This window comes from Anolis carolinensis, chromosome 2, assembly GCF_035594765.1.
Source record: "Anolis carolinensis isolate JA03-04 chromosome 2, rAnoCar3.1.pri, whole genome shotgun sequence".
NCBI lineage: Eukaryota > Metazoa > Chordata > Lepidosauria > Squamata > Dactyloidae > Anolis > Anolis carolinensis.
The window spans coordinates 286,213,412-286,230,950 of record NC_085842.1 but is presented as its reverse complement, the minus strand read 5'-3'; the positions used below and the strand labels follow the sequence as shown (position 1 = coordinate 286,230,950).

The 17,539-nt window shown below is 38.3% G+C and overlaps 1 long non-coding RNA gene across 1 annotated transcript; it reads right to left on the bottom strand.

Annotated features, from left to right (window-relative positions):
- Positions 1-3,472: 3,472 nt before the first annotated feature.
- Positions 3,473-15,197, bottom strand: LOC103277610 (uncharacterized). The gene is made up of 3 exons (XR_505539.3): positions 14,928-15,197; positions 7,490-7,592; positions 3,473-6,029 (listed from the first exon to the last, which is right to left on the bottom strand). It is a non-coding gene; the product is annotated as an uncharacterized LOC103277610 (long non-coding RNA).
- Positions 15,198-17,539: the final 2,342 nt, after the last annotated feature.

Here is a 17,539-nt window from a genome sequence, read left to right as displayed (position 1 = left end):
CATTTTGAAATGAATGTGTTGGACTGGCTTTGTGATGTTGCTGTGTGTCTGTGTTAACTAGAACTGACTATATTGAACAACAAGAATGCAGTTGCTCTTGGAGAATGCGACTAAAAAGCATCCATTTAATAACTCCAAGAACTGGCCAAAATGTTTTATGGATCTGCAATCTACATAAATTTTTAAAAGCTCAAAGAATGACATTATGGGAAGTCATATTGCCATTGCTAAGAAGAAACAGATAGAAAAATTATATATGTTTATAATAACACTTAATACATTATCTGTATTTTGCTTTTCTCTTGCCTCCAGCTTGAGTACATTGGAAGCAAAGGTATAAATGTTTCCACCACCTATGTGGATCATTCTGGAGTATTTCAGATTTTAGAATTCTAGGTAAGGGATACTCTGTATGTATCAGTAAAAATACCTATATTGGACAAAACTGCATTGCTATGATAATGATAGTAAAACACAGCTGGGAGATATTGCTTTTTGGGCTGCAGTTTCAGAATCCCTTCAGGCAAAGATGAGAATTCTAAGAGCTGTTAGCCCACAAGATGTCTTTCCTGCTTTGTTTGCCACAGAACAGGTCTTAGAAGAGGTTCATCTAAACTTTCCTGAGTCTTTGTTTGCTTTCCCTTTGTTACCAAAGGTGCTTCATAGCATTAATACTTCTATAGCAAAAGGTGTCAGTCTATCTTTTTAGTAGTTGTGTCATTCCCCTTTAAGAGGTTTACCAGTTCAGTTGTGCCAAAAGAACATTTTGGTTCTATTGAAGTTCAGGAGCCTGCACAATCTAAGCCAAACATATATTTAGGAATGCTTATGAGTCCTCCTACTCTTTGAATCAGTTCACAACTATGTTTGCTCACATTCCCTGAGCAGTTAAGGAGGGGTGAAGCTGAAAAAGGGCACATCTACACAGACATCTAAATCCTGGAGTGGTCCAAAGCATTGCTGCTTTGATGGTCACCCTAACCTTTTGCATCCTTCGTTACCACAGGACCTTTTAAAGTAAGGATGGACAAAGCATGGCTCTCTAGCTTTTAATCTACAACTCCTAGCATTCTTTACATCAGCTGCACAAGAACTGAAGTATATCAAGAAATAGAGGGCCATGCTTTGTCCACCTCTGAGATGAACAGAAAATTGCTTCTTGCCAACTTAATTGTGCAACTTAGTTTGTTCAGAGAGGCCATTTCTGTATGTGACATTTTATTGGATTCCTTTGCAGCCTTGAAAACTTGTCAAGGAATGTCTTGTAGATGCTTTAAACGTGTTATGAAAGGCAGAGGCAGCAACATTAGATCATCAATAAATGTTACTGACTCCACAAACACAAACATTTTTAGTAATGATTTAGAAACCCAGAGCTCTCCATACTACTTGAACTCATTTTTTACACACAGGGAAAGAACTTGAAAATATTACTCTTTGGAATTACTGCTCCCTAAATTTTACAAATAACTTGATCATGTTATGTCCTATACTAGCTAAAAGGTTCTGGGAGGTGTAGTCCAGAAATTAATGTATGTATAGTAAATTGGTGAAGAAATGGTAGATAATTTTGCTTTATCGCTTACATTTCCTATGAACTAATGTGATTTGCGAGTCCCTAATAATGTGTTGTCAAGCTCATAACAGCTTTTCATGTATAATTATTGAAATCTTCCCTTCTTAGATGACATTCTTTATGTTGTCGACCATGTTTTAGGGGATCTGGCCCTTAAGGAGAGACCCGATCCGGTCCTGAGAGAACGGACCTTGGCGAAGCCAAAAGGAGAATTACGAGCCGCAATACAACCTGAAGCCGAAATGAAGAAGGTCCGCCAAAGTTGAAGGAAAATCCACCAAGGAGTCTTTATTGAGCAATTCAGCTGAAGAGGACTCTAGTAGCGATCATTCGGTCTACTAGGGTACCATACAATCAAAATAAAGCCATACTTATACAAAATTTCAGTCTGACAACCCTTTGAATTTCCCGCCCTGCTTCCCCGCCCATCTGATCGTTGATAGGCTAGAAGGTTGAACGAGGCGGGCTTTCGTTTCCCGCCTTGCTCCGTTGGCCCAATAGGAAGCTGCCTTTTGTCTCTACTCGGGCCAATCAGGAAAGAGAAGGCGGGAGTTATCGAAACAATGAGGTGACGGGACAGGAACTAGCGGATTAAGTCCTGCTAGACCGATTTCTAAAGGGTGCTTAATTTATTAATGGCAGCAATCAAGGGTGTCCGGGTTTCTGTCATGTATACAGATTTTAGATATGCCTTGGGGTGTCAGATATGGAAGCAAAGATGGGTGGTGATGAGCCATATTGACAGGCTCTGCAGGGCGCCTTCCTGAGGTGTCCTGGTTTTTCCTTTGGGTGAGATATGACAATGTTTGCCTTGGGGCGAATCACCTTTAGGTCAGCAAACTCCGAATTCGGCGACTCAAGCCCTATATTGTCCATGCAATTTGAATTTGATTGGATTTAGCGGTGGCAGATTATCCTTTTGTTTTTGGGAAAGGAAGCCTGGGTCATAGGAAATGGGATAAGTTCTGGGGTTCAGGTTGAGTTCAAAATATTTCCTATTTGATTTCATGATTTGACAATTATATGAAATAAAATGAAAAATAAAATAAAGTTGGAATATAAACCATGCTGGGAAAAATACATATTTTCCGGGGATCCCAAAGAGTACAAATACATATAGGCAGATAGATAGATTTCATGGAAATAAGGGAGAATCCATAAAAGTGAGTTACATTGCATAAAGGGGAATCATGAATGATATAAACAATTGAAAATATTTGATAAGAACGAAGTTCATAACATCTGGAGAACCCAGCATGGAAATTCATAAAAGTGGAGTTTTAGCAGCATGATTTTACAATTCATGAAGTTGTTATCTCTTGCCTCAGGCTAAAAGGTCAAACACCTTTTGTGCAGAGAGTCACAGTAAACTCCAGTAAAAAGTCTCAATCACCTTCTACTATAAATATATGAAATATAGAACATAAAGTCTTGATTTTTGAACTATCTTTTACAAAGTCCTGGGGGGGGGGGGTCACCTCGATCACATTTTCCTCATTGTTATACTACTAATTGAAAAGGATATCACAGTAAGGCCTCTTCCCAAAAGACCTTGCATTTTCCTGGGTTTCTCTATATGCAGAAATTTTGAAGAATTCCCAAAGAGGTAGAAATAATAAATGATGTTTTCACATTGCTACTTGTTAATTTTGAGCTTTAAAAGGTTTAAATGAAGAAACCCTGGCACAGAAATAGAATCAAGTGATGCAATTTACTGTAAGTGCTTTTTTTAAAAATCCTCTAAAGGGACATAATGGTATTGTCAATTGAATTATAAATCTGGTCAAAAAGAGAAGAATCATCACATATTTAATGTACGAAGCAAAGTAATAGACATAATATGAATATTCCCAACTGGAAATGGGTCCATAAAGGAGGTTAAAGTTGAGCTATGGCTCCACAGAATTATTAGCTTTGTCGTTTTTTTATGTTGCTTAGGAATCTAAGATGATAGAGAAGTTAGGTGGTTTAGGAATGACCCAGAAAAAGGTACTCAAGAGTTTAAAAGGGTTACTCTTTGGAACAAATACATTTAAGATTAACTGTATTTTATTTTAGCATGAGCTTTTGTGGCTATATAAACTTCTTCAGATTCAGTACAGAGTGACATTGAAGTCTCAGGTTATAAAACACATTTATACAGTTGTGGGAAGTGGTACAAAGTGTAATAGGAAAGCAGAAAGAGGAAAATTATGTCCCTTGCTATACATTTTCAAACCAATGTATAAGGTGATACAGGTTTTTCAAATCTTTAACAGTGGTCAATCAGTGCTAATGTATGAAAACAATATATTTGTGTGCCAAATGGGGTCAAAACACACTCTGAAAATATTTCTTTTGTTCTAAGTGCAATAGAGACGACTGTTATGTTGACTTCTGAGTCAATACAGTTAAGCAGAGGATAGATGGCCATGTGTTGGGAGTGTTTTGAATGTGTTTGGTGGGCATTGGACCAGATAACCCTTGTGATCTCTTCCAAATTTATGATTCTATGAACACTCACAGAATGGCACATTAAAAATATGTTGTATTGATTTCAATTAATCTGCCTTCCAACTAAGCTCTTTCAGAAGCTTAGTCCTGAGAATTCTAGGAAACCTGGGGTCAATTATGTAACTAACACTATAAAACAACTTCTCCAATATGTAAGCTTGTTAACATGTATAAAATCTCCATCTGCATGACTGTGTATCTCTAAGAGCTACCAACATTATTTTCCTATATATTTTTCATATAAAAATCCTAAATAGTACATAAACAAGTATTTTGCATGCTGGTCTGGCACTTGGTAGATCAAGATTCAAATTATTCCTGAAACATACTGACTTTTTTTATAATCACTCTCCCAGTCCCCTTCCACACTGCCCTATATATCCCAGGATCTGATCCCAGAAAAGGAAGAATAAGGAAAATATAAAAAACTGAACCATTCTCTTTTTACAATTGATCAATTAAAATAACATCTGAATGAAAGGAAGTACAGTTCCCAGAGGGTGGGAGGAGGGGTGAAATACCGATAGACACAAGTGGGAGATAAAGGTGGAATCAGCAAGGTTAAGATTACTAAGAAAATAACATTTGATATGTATATTGAAATGGTGATGGATTTTGATATTATTCTACCTGTGTTTACAATAAAAACATATTGAATATACAGTGTGTGTGTGTGTGTGTGTGTGTGTATCTTATTTATTTAACCTTACCAATCCCAACTCCACACTTGTCAACCACTTGTGTTCATCAGTTTTTCTTTTTCCTTTTCCCCTTCCTCTTCACCTCTCCCCTACTCAGAACAGTTGTATCTTCAATCTGAGTATTATTTGAATAGATCAGCCATGAAGACAGTGTGATTTATTTCTTTATATTTTCTTTTTCCTTTTACTCTGGCTATCAAGAGTTCCCCATTTTGAGTCTTAACTCTTCTTACAACAGCCTGTTGTGTATTTCATCCTCCTTTCAAAAATATAATCCTGTCAGTATCCTGACAAGTGACAATGGTGTTGTATATCTAGTTACCATGCAACCTTGATGCTGTTTTCTTTTCTCTCTCTTTTTGTTTTGGGGTTTCTTTTCCTTTTTAGGGGGGCATCATGTCATGACATGATTCAAAGCTTGGAAGGACAAGCATTTGGCTCTTGTTCCCGGCAACATACTTGAAACAAGGTCAACATGAACAAACCAACCTGGAGGAGGAGAGCAGACCTGTAAGGAAGTGATAATCAGGAGAAATCATTGACAGGAGTTGGAGAAGGCTATGGAAGGGATTGGAAGGGGAGGAGAGAAGAGCACTAGAAAAGGAACTGGATGTACATGAGAAAATTAGAAGTGTTATTGTCTTTCTCTGTATGTAGTAGCAATAAAGCTGGTTACATCCACCTGGAGTGTGAGTACTGGTTAATTGCTAGGAACTCCCAGCAGAAACTGACACCTGGGTGCACTGCAGGCACTGGTCATCTGGGATGCCAATCTCATCCCAGATGTCACGCAGGCTTCTCAAGGCCTGGCTCAGGCAGGCCACTGACTCATCTGTCAGGATCTTGCTCTTCTGCATGGCTCCTGGTCACCTGCCCCGCTCTCAGCCCTGCATCCTCCTCATCCTCTTCTGCGGCTTTCTCTTCCAACACAAAAGAAAAACCAGTTTAGCTTTACCACTAGTTTCAAAACTATCATCATGGATATGACATGCAGTGAGGCAGACAGCAGCATACATGGGCTCTGAGAGAGCAGGTCTGCATTTTCGTATACTGGTGAATGTCAGAATCTGAATTCGTTAGCCAATGATCAGTAAATGTCAGTCTCTGGCTGCTTTTGATTTCCATCTGATGCATCAGTTCGGTGGCCTGTCCTTCACGGAGACTGTCAACTTGTCCATCAGATCTTCGGTTAGGAATGTCAGGTGCAGAAACACAGGAGAGCCCCGCTTGTCATTAGAGATCTATTGAATTCCATTTGCCTGGCAAAGAGAAAAGAAAGGGTGGTAAAATGTATGCAGGGAAAATATGCAGATGAGTTGACTTGCCACAAAATGTGTTTCAGAACAAAACAAGACCTTGGGAGAAAAAGCACCGATTCTCAACTCTGGATGGATTGATCTGTTTTTAACAAGAGATTTGTGAAAACTGTTAGCACAGTTTTCTGAAAGGAAGCTATTTCCCTTGCATCATAATACATAAGACTATTCATCTGTTCAAATCCATTCATTGCAGGTTGGAAAAGTGTAGTTAGACACAAAATTAGCATATTCTCTCAAAAGGAGCTAGTACAATGTCTAACAATCGATAATGTAAGTATATACTCACTATATAGCTTCAAAAAGAGGATGCAATTTTGTTTTTTAAAAACAAACTTGGTACAGTCATAAGTGTTAGTTATTATCATAAGTTTTAATTTTAAAAAGTATATTTACTTTCTTACCATTCACAAATTTTGAAATTCGTTGTTTTTAGTCACAGATTGAAATCATCCAACAGCAATAAACAGCTTGTTGTGCAAAATATGTACATGCACACTCTGTAACTATTAAATTAATTAAAATACTTATGGATACATCAGAAATAGAGTAACATTATCTCTCATTATTTTATGCCTTTTTATATGGCTAGTTATTCATTCATCAATTTCTGTTTTATAGCTGCCCTTTGTCCCAAAGAGTTTAGAGTATCTAATGACCTTCTGAAAACACAAAATAACACATCAGCATACATAAAATAATAATTCCAGTGTCACAAATATATGTAAAATAGGAACCCATATAAAGCCATCCACAAAAAAGAGAGAGGTAACAGCACAAGGTAAAAGGTAAAGGTTTTCCCCTGAAATCAAGTCCAATCGTGTCCAACTCTGGGAGTTGGTGCTCATCTCCATTTCTAAGCCGAAGAGCCTGCGTTGTCCGTAGACACCTCCAAGGTCATGTGGCCAGCATGACTGCATGGAGCGCTGTTACCTTCCCGCTGGAGCGGTACCTATTGATCTACTCACATTGGCATGTTTTCGAACTGCTAGGTTGGCAGGAGCTGGAGCTAACAGCGGCCGCTCACGCCGCTCCCGGGGTTTGAACCTGGGACCTTTCGGTCTGCAGTTCAGTGCTTTAATGCACTTCGCCACCGGGGCTCAAAGTTTGTACAAATGATTCTGTTTCCAACTGGCAGATTTCCTCCAGGAAGGAGCTGTGAAATTGGGGTGCCACTCTCACACATGGGGTAACCCCACATGCCACTAAAATCATCACAAACATAGTCTCCCAATACTTTAATAAGAATGAAAATAAAAATGAGAGTAAATGGTATTAGTACTCATTGATACTGTCATCATTGTAGCCAACATAATACTGATTTTGTTTATGCAACACCCAACAAGTGGTGTAGGACACTACCTCTGATTACAATTGGCCAAGATCCTAGATCTGCTACTTACTACTCTCTGGTGTGGCAATCAAAAGAAAGATCCCGATCACAGTTCTTCATCACAGCAGAGATCACTAGCAACAGGATAGTGGAGATTTCAGTATGCTGAGTTTCTGTCAAAAGGAGAAAAAAGACCACTATCACTTATAGCGGCAGCTTCTTGTAAAGCAGAACTGGGGAACTTTTATGATCATAACCATAGTGCTATGATCATGAATATACAGCAACCATGAAGAATCAGTAAAAGATAAGTAATTCTAGGTTACACATTTGTAACTACAATAGATAATTCCTGCCAATATACATTGACTTAACAATTGATGCAAGAGATCAGCTGTGAAAACCAGAAGGGAAGATGAAATACATGTCCATCTGGAGGTGAAAATGCTTCCAAAGTAGGTTAGTAGGTTAAATGTTTGCTGTATGTAACCCTACAATAACTTAGATGTTTATGGGGAGCTCTTTGTAAACAGCACCCTTCTGCTCACTCCAGTAATGAAAAGGTACTTTTCAGATACAGCTGGATCACTGACCAGAATGGTTTAGTCCAGTTATTTCTTATCCTTTTCTTCTTATCCTTATTCCTTTTGAAACCTTTTTCTCCACTTATCTAGTATTTTGTGTCTCAATCCTCTGTAGTAGAAGAGTTATGATTTAACAATTCTCTCTTTACTTATCAGCCACGCAGCACAGAAAAGTAGGTGTATTTTTGTCCTAGAAAAAACACTTTGATCCACTGTAAGAAAAATAAACCTCAGACATTATACGTTTAGACTATAATTATATAGAGAGAATCCTTTTTGGGGCCAAGAGCCAAATCTCTTCTGGCAAGTATATAAGAGGTCACATGCCAGTGATAGATAGGGACCAGAACTTGGAAAAGATTTTTTTAGACTATACCTCCTGAAATATCTTAACTAGTTTGGCCATTTTGAAAGCTTTTGCAAAGAGTAACACTGCTAATGACACGGGCCAGTAACATCAATGATTAGACTTGGCTACTTTTAAATATGTGAAGGGATGTCATGCAGAAGATGGAGCCAGCTTGTTTTCTGCTGCTCCAAAGACTAGAACATGAACCAATGGATTCAAATTGCAAGAGATTCCACCAATATATTAGGAAGAGACAGAAACCAGATTGGGATCTCCTCTCACATCAAACAACAGGTGACGAGTTCTCCATCGCTGCTATACACATTTTCCTGGGAGGATATCTCACAGTGGGATTTCTTTTTGTCTAGGCATGGTAATGGTTGCATTATTCAGCTGCAAGTGAGCCACAGTACTAACACATCAAAGTAGTCACAAAAAATGTAACAGATGACAATTTCAGTCATATGAAGACTTACTTCAATGATTTTTATTGACAGACCTGTCATTGCCTCCATCAATTAAAGCAGTTTGACACCACATAAACTGCCATGGTTCAATGCTGTGGAATTATAGAAGTTGCTGTTTCACAAGGCCTTTAGCCTTCTCTACCAAAGAGTGCTTGTACTTTACCAAACTACAGCTTCTGTGATTCTATAGCATAGAGCCATGGCAGTTAAAATTATGACAAACTGCATTAATCCTACAACGTAGATGCACCCACAGATATAGATATCTAGCAGATAAAAGCTGCCCAGACAGGCTCTAGGAAATTCCTTGGGATCTTACATATTTCCAGTGTGTCTGCTCCATTCTTCAAAGATATAGCCAAATCATATAATATCATATAGAGCTTTTTCAGTAACCCTGGATAAAATGGGTCATCTATAAATGAAGGAAAGGGGGCTTTCAGGGAATGCAGAAGCTTAAATCAGACAAATAAGAAAAGGGACATGAATCTACCAGATGAATTTAGCTCACAATCACATTTAGAGAAAATGCAATGTCACTGAAAGGTATTTAGTTACTTGACTCTAAAAAAATCCAACTAATCCAGTGGCAAGAGATTATCAAGAAGAAAAATAAGCCTCTCCCAAACTAGGTTACAACTCATCTATCCAGTCACTGTTCACAACCTAAGAACAAGAAGGAAATACAATCGATCACTTCCCTGTAGATGTAGTGCTGCTGAATCTAAAGCCTGGCACTCCCTGCCAAAGAAGACTATGGAGGAGTCATCTATTTGTCTCTTTTACCAAAGGGCATTTTTACTGAGGTAAAGCTTTGGCATGAACACACTTTTGTGCTGCTAAATGGCGGAGGATTAATCGATTTGGTGTGGTTCTACCTTTTTTGCATTGTTTCCCAATGCATTTAACTATGTATTTTAGTACTGTTAGCTGCTTTGAGCACCTCTTTGGGAGAAAACACTGGGAATGAATAAGATAGATGATATAGACAGATGGAAGACAGAGTGGGCTCAAAATATACAGATCTGAGAAGTTATTTCATTTTTAATGGTGGCCCTATTGACTTAGGATATAGACAGCATGGCTGTGTCATTATCAAGTGAAACACCAGAATTATTTACAAAAGACAGATAACACCACTATAATAGTAAAGATGACACTTGGGCCACTTAAGAAATCCTGTCATCTTGTAAGAGCAGAAATTTGGCTATTTCATTACTTCTGTCCTGATGATAAAAGTTTGAAGAAAGCCCACATCTCCCTCAAAAGATTATACACAAATATCAGATTCCTTTCTTTTCAATTGAAATCTTTTCCAGGGCTGAGTAGGAGTCATATCCTGGTCTTCACGAGTCCCAATTCTACATTCAAACTACTGTAATCATGCTGGTTATCTACTTGTAAGTAAACCTCAAAAACATTTAAATTTTAAAGAATGTGAAAAATCCACACAAAACCCAAGAAACCACCAAATAGAATAAATGGTGAAGGAGTTGACTATGTAAGGAATTCCAGAAAGCTGAACTAAAGCTTGATGAGGAAGCTATTCAGTCCCAGAGTTTGTAATTACTTTTCTATATTGTAAATACATATATAGAGACAGAGTTTTCATGAACAATAATAGTGAACAAATGTAGTAATCCTGTTCTATTTTCATGGTAAACATAAAGGTTTCCCCTTGACATTAAGTCTAGTCGTGTCCAACTCTGTCCATAGATGTCTTCTAGGTCATGTGGCTGGCATGACTGCATGGAGCACCGTTACCTTCCTGCCAAAGTGGTACCTATTGATTTACTCACATTTGCATGTTTTCGAACTGCTAGGTTGGCAGAAGCTTGGGCTAACAACAGGAGCTCACCCCGTCCATGGATTCAAGCCGCCAATCTTCCAATCAACAAGTTCTGCAGCCTAGTGGTTTACCGCACTGCACCACAGTGGCCCCTATGGTAAAAAACTAGATTTGTCACATTTCCTGAAATCTCCAACGTAATATATATGATCCTCTGCTTTGGATTTAAAATAATTTCATTTGTCATTTGGAACAGTGGCTTCTGTGAGAGGAAGACATAGAAAGTGTTGATTCAAAGACCTCCTGGTGACACAGTAAGCAAGCATAACTCTGCACTAGGATTGGGGCAAAAAAGCCAGGAGCTTTTTCAAAGGGTTTCTTGTTTGATATTGTCATTTGCCAACATATAACAAGCCAATGCTAGAGTGAAAGAGGAATCCAATAGCAAAAATAGCTGACATCAAAAATCTGGAGGGGGAAAGTTTTCATACTCAATCATCCTGCCTTAATTGATTTCCTGGCAATTTAATGACTCTTCCATTTATCAGGGGTAATGATAAAACTAGGAGAATACCATTAAAAAGTTTATTTTAAACAAGTATATTGAGTAGAGCTTTAATGCTAGTAGGCAAGTGAGTCCACTCCACTTTGAATTTCAGTGTGAACTTTAACAAAGCTTCCCATGATAATGAATTTTAATTACAGGTACCAAAAAACTTAAAGGGTAGCTTTAAGTTTAGCATAAAACCCAATGCGGATTTACTGCCTCACTGACATTGGAATTACCAACCTTCCTCTAAGTAATTATCTAGTGTTTGCTGTAAAAATTGTCTTCTCACCCCCTCTTTCTTAGGATTAGGGGGGTTCAGTGAAAACCACACTAAACTATCATATTATTTCTGCATATACTATAGCCATGTCTAATAGATTTACTGCATAAGACAGGGAAAAATACACTGCAGCTGGACCATCACCGTTAATGGCACCCTTGTGGTCCAACACACTTCTGATCACCCACCACAACCACCCTGATTCTCCTGTCCCTAGCTATTAACAGGTAAAATCCATCAAACCCAATCCCACAATATTCCCATTGTATATCTTGGCAAAATAGGTCCCTTCTTCTGTGCCAACATGCCAGCAGTAAAGTGACATTAGAGGATGAGATTCTTCTTCTCTTCCAACTCTTCCTCACTATTTGCAATCTTTAAGTTATAGAATTAATGTGCCTTGGAATTGCACAGTTGGAACAGCAGTAGTGTGGGAAAGCAAGGTTATGGGGATATGCGGAAGTATAATAGCAGGACCACAGATTGGTGATTTGCCACAATTGCGAGACTGAGGAGAGACACAATATTTAAGATGCTCAATCCAGTCCATATCCGCTATCGATGATAATATGACTGTAGTGAAATGGTTGGTTTGTATAACGTCTTAAGAATAGCCTTTGGAAGAGAATCACATACCATTTTGGAGGTAAATAATTCATTGACTCTGCTTTTGTCAATATCCTAGTAATATGCAAATATATGCACATTTCATCTAATAATATTTGCCCCCTCAGCTGTTTATTCCTTGCAAAGTGTCCTGCAAAGGTTTAGCATCAAAACACAGACAATTTTGTGTCAGGATTGCCAAAAGACAAGAGCTGGATAGGAAAGATGTTTTCCAGTGCAAATTCTGTGGTGGAGCAATTTGAAAAGCCTGCAGGTCTAAAGACCCTCATGTTGTGGGTTGCAGTTACCTGTATTTACTCAAATTTAGTGTGCCATCTAATGTAATGCACACTTCCATTTTCAAAATCCTGAAATCAAAAAACATATTTGCTGGCAAATGTACGTAATGCACGGCTGCAAAAAGTGCACTCTTTGCAATTTGGCCAAATAATTATGTGCATTACAGTTGCTGCCTGCTTAGAGCCACTTCTTTAAAAATGGAGTGTTAGGACACCAAATCTTCCAACAACTGAAAAGAATCTGGGGTCCCCCGATGTTTTTGGCCTACAACTCCCAGAAATCCCAGCCAGTTTACCAGCTGTTAGGATTTCTGGGAGTTGAAGGCCAAAAACATCTCAGGACCCCAAGTTGAGAACCACTACAAAAGGGAACCTCAGGCAAATTACATGGAAAAGTCCTCTGACTTAATGAAAGGAATTATAGGAACTAAATACTCCAAAGGCAATCACCCCAAAAAATAGGATTCTAGGGATTGTAGTTTAGGGAGGGGGTTTCTCATTCTCAGCAAGATAAGTCCTGGGCTTAATGATCTACAAGCCTCAGAACTTTGCAGTTTTTAAAGTGAGATAGGAAAGTCCTGTCTGATCTTGGAAACAAAGCAAGCTCAGTGCGAGTTAATGTTTGAAAGGGAGACCCTCAATGATAGGTTATATTTCAGGGGGAAGAAGTTGGAAAAAATCACTTTGTGGGGTCCCCTAGGGTAACGGCATCTGCTTCTCCTTTCCCCCACTCTTCCTCCCAGCTGGGAAAGAAAGCTGGGCTTCCAAAATTTCCCCAAGTTTGGCTTCAGCTTCTGACTCTCCCTCCCTAGCAATTTGCCTTAGCATTTACTGTAGTTTACCATAATACTAATGTGCACCCCGGAGCCCCTGGAGGTACAGTGGGTTAAACTGCTGAGCTGCTGAACTTGCTGACCGAAAGGTTGCTGGTTTGAATCCTGGAAGTGGAGTGAGCTCCCGCTATTAGCCCTGGCTTCTGCCAACCTAGCAGTTTGAAAACATGCAAATATGAGTGGATCAATTGGTACCGCTTCTGTGGGAAGGTAACGCCGCTCCATGCAGACATGCTGGCCACATGGAGGTGTCTATGGACAATGCCAGGTCTTTGGCTTAGAAATGGAGATGACCACCAACCCCCAGAGTCAGACATGGCTGGACTTAATGTCAGGGGAAACCTTTACCTTTAGTGTGCACCCCAATTTTATTCAAAAAAGATGTGCACTAGAATCGAGTAAATACAGTATTTATTATTTATTTATTTACATCACTTTTACCCTGCCTTTCTCCCCGAGGGGACTCAAAGCGGCTTACAATAAACAGGCAAAAATTCAATGCCTAAAAACAATGTAAAACAATTCATATAAAACAATCTACAAAACAACAATTCATATAAAACAGATACCATTACAAAATAAAATCACATTATATAAAATTTTAAGCATGTCCAAGATTAGAATCTATTCATCCAGAATCCTCAATAAGTCTTCGTACACCATAGTATAAGAGCAGTATAACTGCTCTTATTTTCTTGTGTGGCTCAGTTTTATTGAATGGCTTAATTTGCCTGATCCATCCAGATATTTTATGATTTATTTACAGTAGTTGTTGCAGAATGATTAAGATCCCAACTGACAACTTGGTTCTTCCAGGAGACAATCTGCAAGTTTGGTTTGACTAATATTGGAAAATTGATGTAAAACATGATCAAGGGGTTGTTGACATTTGAATTAATTGCTTAGTAAAGTGATCTCTCAGCAATTCTGTGCTTTCCTCGCTGATCAAACTCTCCCAGGTACAAGCCCAATGTCATAAATTTTGTTCCACCTCTCTCATATTGGAAAAGCTGCTAAACATAACACATACAAAATGTTTAACAATATAGCCATGTTTGTCTATTTCAACACAAGACAAAACAGGATCTGTACCATCTCTGAGAAAAAGACATGCCTAGCATAGTTTTCTAGCACCTACAAATCATGTTGTAAAAAATCCTTTTCTTGGCCTTTAGCAAAATGAAGATTTTTTTTCATCACTATTTCAGTGAACCTGATTTAGCAGATGTGGGGAATTTTGTGTTCAATCAATACTATGTGAAGGAAAATAGAAAAAGAATATTGGCAATGACCTTTGTAGACATCACATGAACAAAATTGTTAGCTTCCTAAACATGTCTTTGTTTTGTAATGAAAACAAAAACAGAAAGGAACATAAGAACTGCTTTATCTGAGCCATTAATAGGTCTATCTAAATCCAGACATTTATCTTATAGACCTGAAAGGGGGTTATCTAGGGAGCACTAAACAATTGGGGGTGGGGAGAATGAACTGATATTCCAGTTGAAGAATTATAGTTAAATACATTTATTGTGCTAGCCAAATGCCATGACAAAGAGGTGTAAAATATACAGAACATTCAAGACAAAAAAGACAAAAGTACAAAAGATTGTAACAAAAATTATTACCAAGCTCATATAAAGAATCAAAGCATTTCGAGTTATAAATTTATAAGCTGCCAAGAAAATATCAAGCTATTGTAATACTTTGAGTCTCCATGGTTCATAATGTCTCAAGTTAAGCAGTCTCACCAAATACAAGCCATAGCCCAGAGCATCATCAATTCATCAAGGTCAAGGTAAAAAACAAAAGTACATAAACAGAGTTTCAAGCTTTACAATTCCAGAAACATTGCTCTCAGCAAACTATCAGTTCAACTCCCAGCTCTTTTATGCCGCTTTCCTGAATGCTCTCACCTGTTGGCCCTTCTTTGGACCAACCAGTTAGACCTCCTCAGCTGGATGGCATGGGTCCTCAACAGCAGCTGAGCTGGGATGCTTAACTCTTGCTCTTCCTTTGAAAGTTCTTGATCATGCCATAACTCATCCTCTATACTACCCTGAGGCTCCTAAATCAGCTCTGCAGAACTAGTTTCTTTAGGGTCAGACTGCTTCTCCAGTTCTGCTGCTGACTCAGATCCTGAGCAGAAAGGCCCTTCATCTTCACTTTCAGCACAGACCCTGACAATAATTTTGTAAGAATTAAAGATAAGGAAGAGGAAGAAGAGATTGGTCCTTGAGAAAATCAAGCCTGAATTCTTATTAGTAGCCAAAATGACCAAACCAAGGCTTTCATACTTTGGCCACATCATGCGATAACATTAGAAAAGATTATCATGGTTGGCAGACTGGAAGGCAGTAGTGGGGAACTGGAGAAGCAGCCTGACCCTGAAGAAACTAGCTCTGCAGAGCTGATTTAGGAGCCTCGGGGTAATATAACCCATAGATATGGAAGGCCAAGTGTATATGAAATATATTTGAAACTGTAGGCTTTTGTGATTTTCTTTTGCTTTTAAAAAATTGTTTAGTCAGTTCACATTGGAGGAGAAAAAAATCCTCTCTTTTATTATACTACTGTTTGCCAGAACATGGAGACATTATGGAACCTGAATGTTGACAGTTTATCACCCACCATCTGCAAATGATTCAGGCTGACACAGACTTTCCTTAAGTATACAACAGTGTGAATATATAAAACAGAAGATGGGGTCAGCATGCCTTGGGCACGGATTAAGAGTGTAGTTTATTTATAACTATCTTAAGTACCCAGCAATGCCCAGGTTAGGGAATTTGTAAGGCTATTTATTAGAAAAGGTTAGTTTTTGCTTTTAATGAATGCACTCATTAGAAAATGCATAAGGATGTGTGTGAACTACAATTCCCAAGAAATTGTGGGTCAATTCTTCCCAAACCCAGTACTCAGAGTTGGCCATGTTGGGTCTGTGTGCCAAGGTTGGTCCAGATCCATTTTCGGCTGGGTTCGGTGCTTTCTCTTTGGGTAGGGCTATGGAAAGAAGAGTATGCAGACTTCAGGCAATCATGCTCCAGCTAATACGCGGTTCATGAAAAATATTCTTTCCTTGTCTTCCGTTTATTAAAATCAAGGCTCCATGAGATGAACTACTTTAAAGTGCTAATTTTTGTTCAGTTTTTGACAAGTAATTTAATGCTACCAACTGTGATCAGTCCTAACAGAAATGCCTCTAATGGATACATTGAAAATTGAATTTACCAATCATAGTTCTATATGATTTGGGGGGGGGGGGGGGTGTTGTAGTTTGTTGCTGTAAAGCTGCCTGTGATGAGCCTGTGAATAAGAGATCTTCAAGACCCCCAATCATAAACAACCCTGCTGAGGTCTTGCATGTTCAGGCCCATAATTTCAGTGAGTCAATCAATCTGTAATATGTCCTTCCTCTTTTTCTAGTGACTTGTTTCCTTCTTCTCATTGGCAAGCCAGCTCCACTTGAATAAGGATGGACTTGGCCAGTAATCTCCCATGCGATTTAGCTCTTGTGACCTAAATACTATCATTATTTAACCTGAGGGACTAACAAAATTCAATAAGTAATTTTGCAAGATCCCAGAAAATAGAACTTTGGATAAAGAGCCAGCTAGGAAATGTAGGGGGAAAAAACTGGCTCTTTAGCACTATCCTCTGTTTACTTCTTCATCTTTTCCTGGAATTAGGTTTCTACTAAAAAGTTCTGAGTCTGAAAATAATTCAGTCATTTCCCCATTTCCATTAGCAATGCCCAACTTAGCTGATAAATAATCTACATGTTTGGCCACCGAAATGAATATCATAAGAAAGGTGGAGGTTGATGAAAGTAAGAAATGTCCCTTAATGCATTTTAAAAGAAATTCTCAAGTGGTCTCCTGAAGGACGAATATATTTTTGTTTACTTATATAAGGTTTACTTGAGTTTGCAGCTTCATTTTACATATACATATTATTAGTTTTGGATCAAAGGTTTGTTGAAACTTCTTGAATTGCTCATCTTTTTTGTTGTGTAGTAAACTATCCCTATTTTTCCTATATTTCTGCTTTTGGTACCAATGCTTCTGTTAAAGAGACAACACCCAGAAAAACATTTACTTTGTTAGCAGAGATGTGCCTATACTTGGCTTCTCAAAAGAAAATCATACCAGATTAATCTTATTTCTGAATATTAGATAGAGTACTTCAAATAAGGCCAAGCTTTTTATAAAGAATTTAATTATGAATCTTTTGAATCCATTTTTATTTTAATTGTTTATATCCTGCCTCTTGCAGAGAAGCATACATTTTTGTTGCTCCTTTAGAACTAGAATGGGCTGATGATAAAATGCAATATTTGGCAGATCTTTGGGTGATTTCCTGT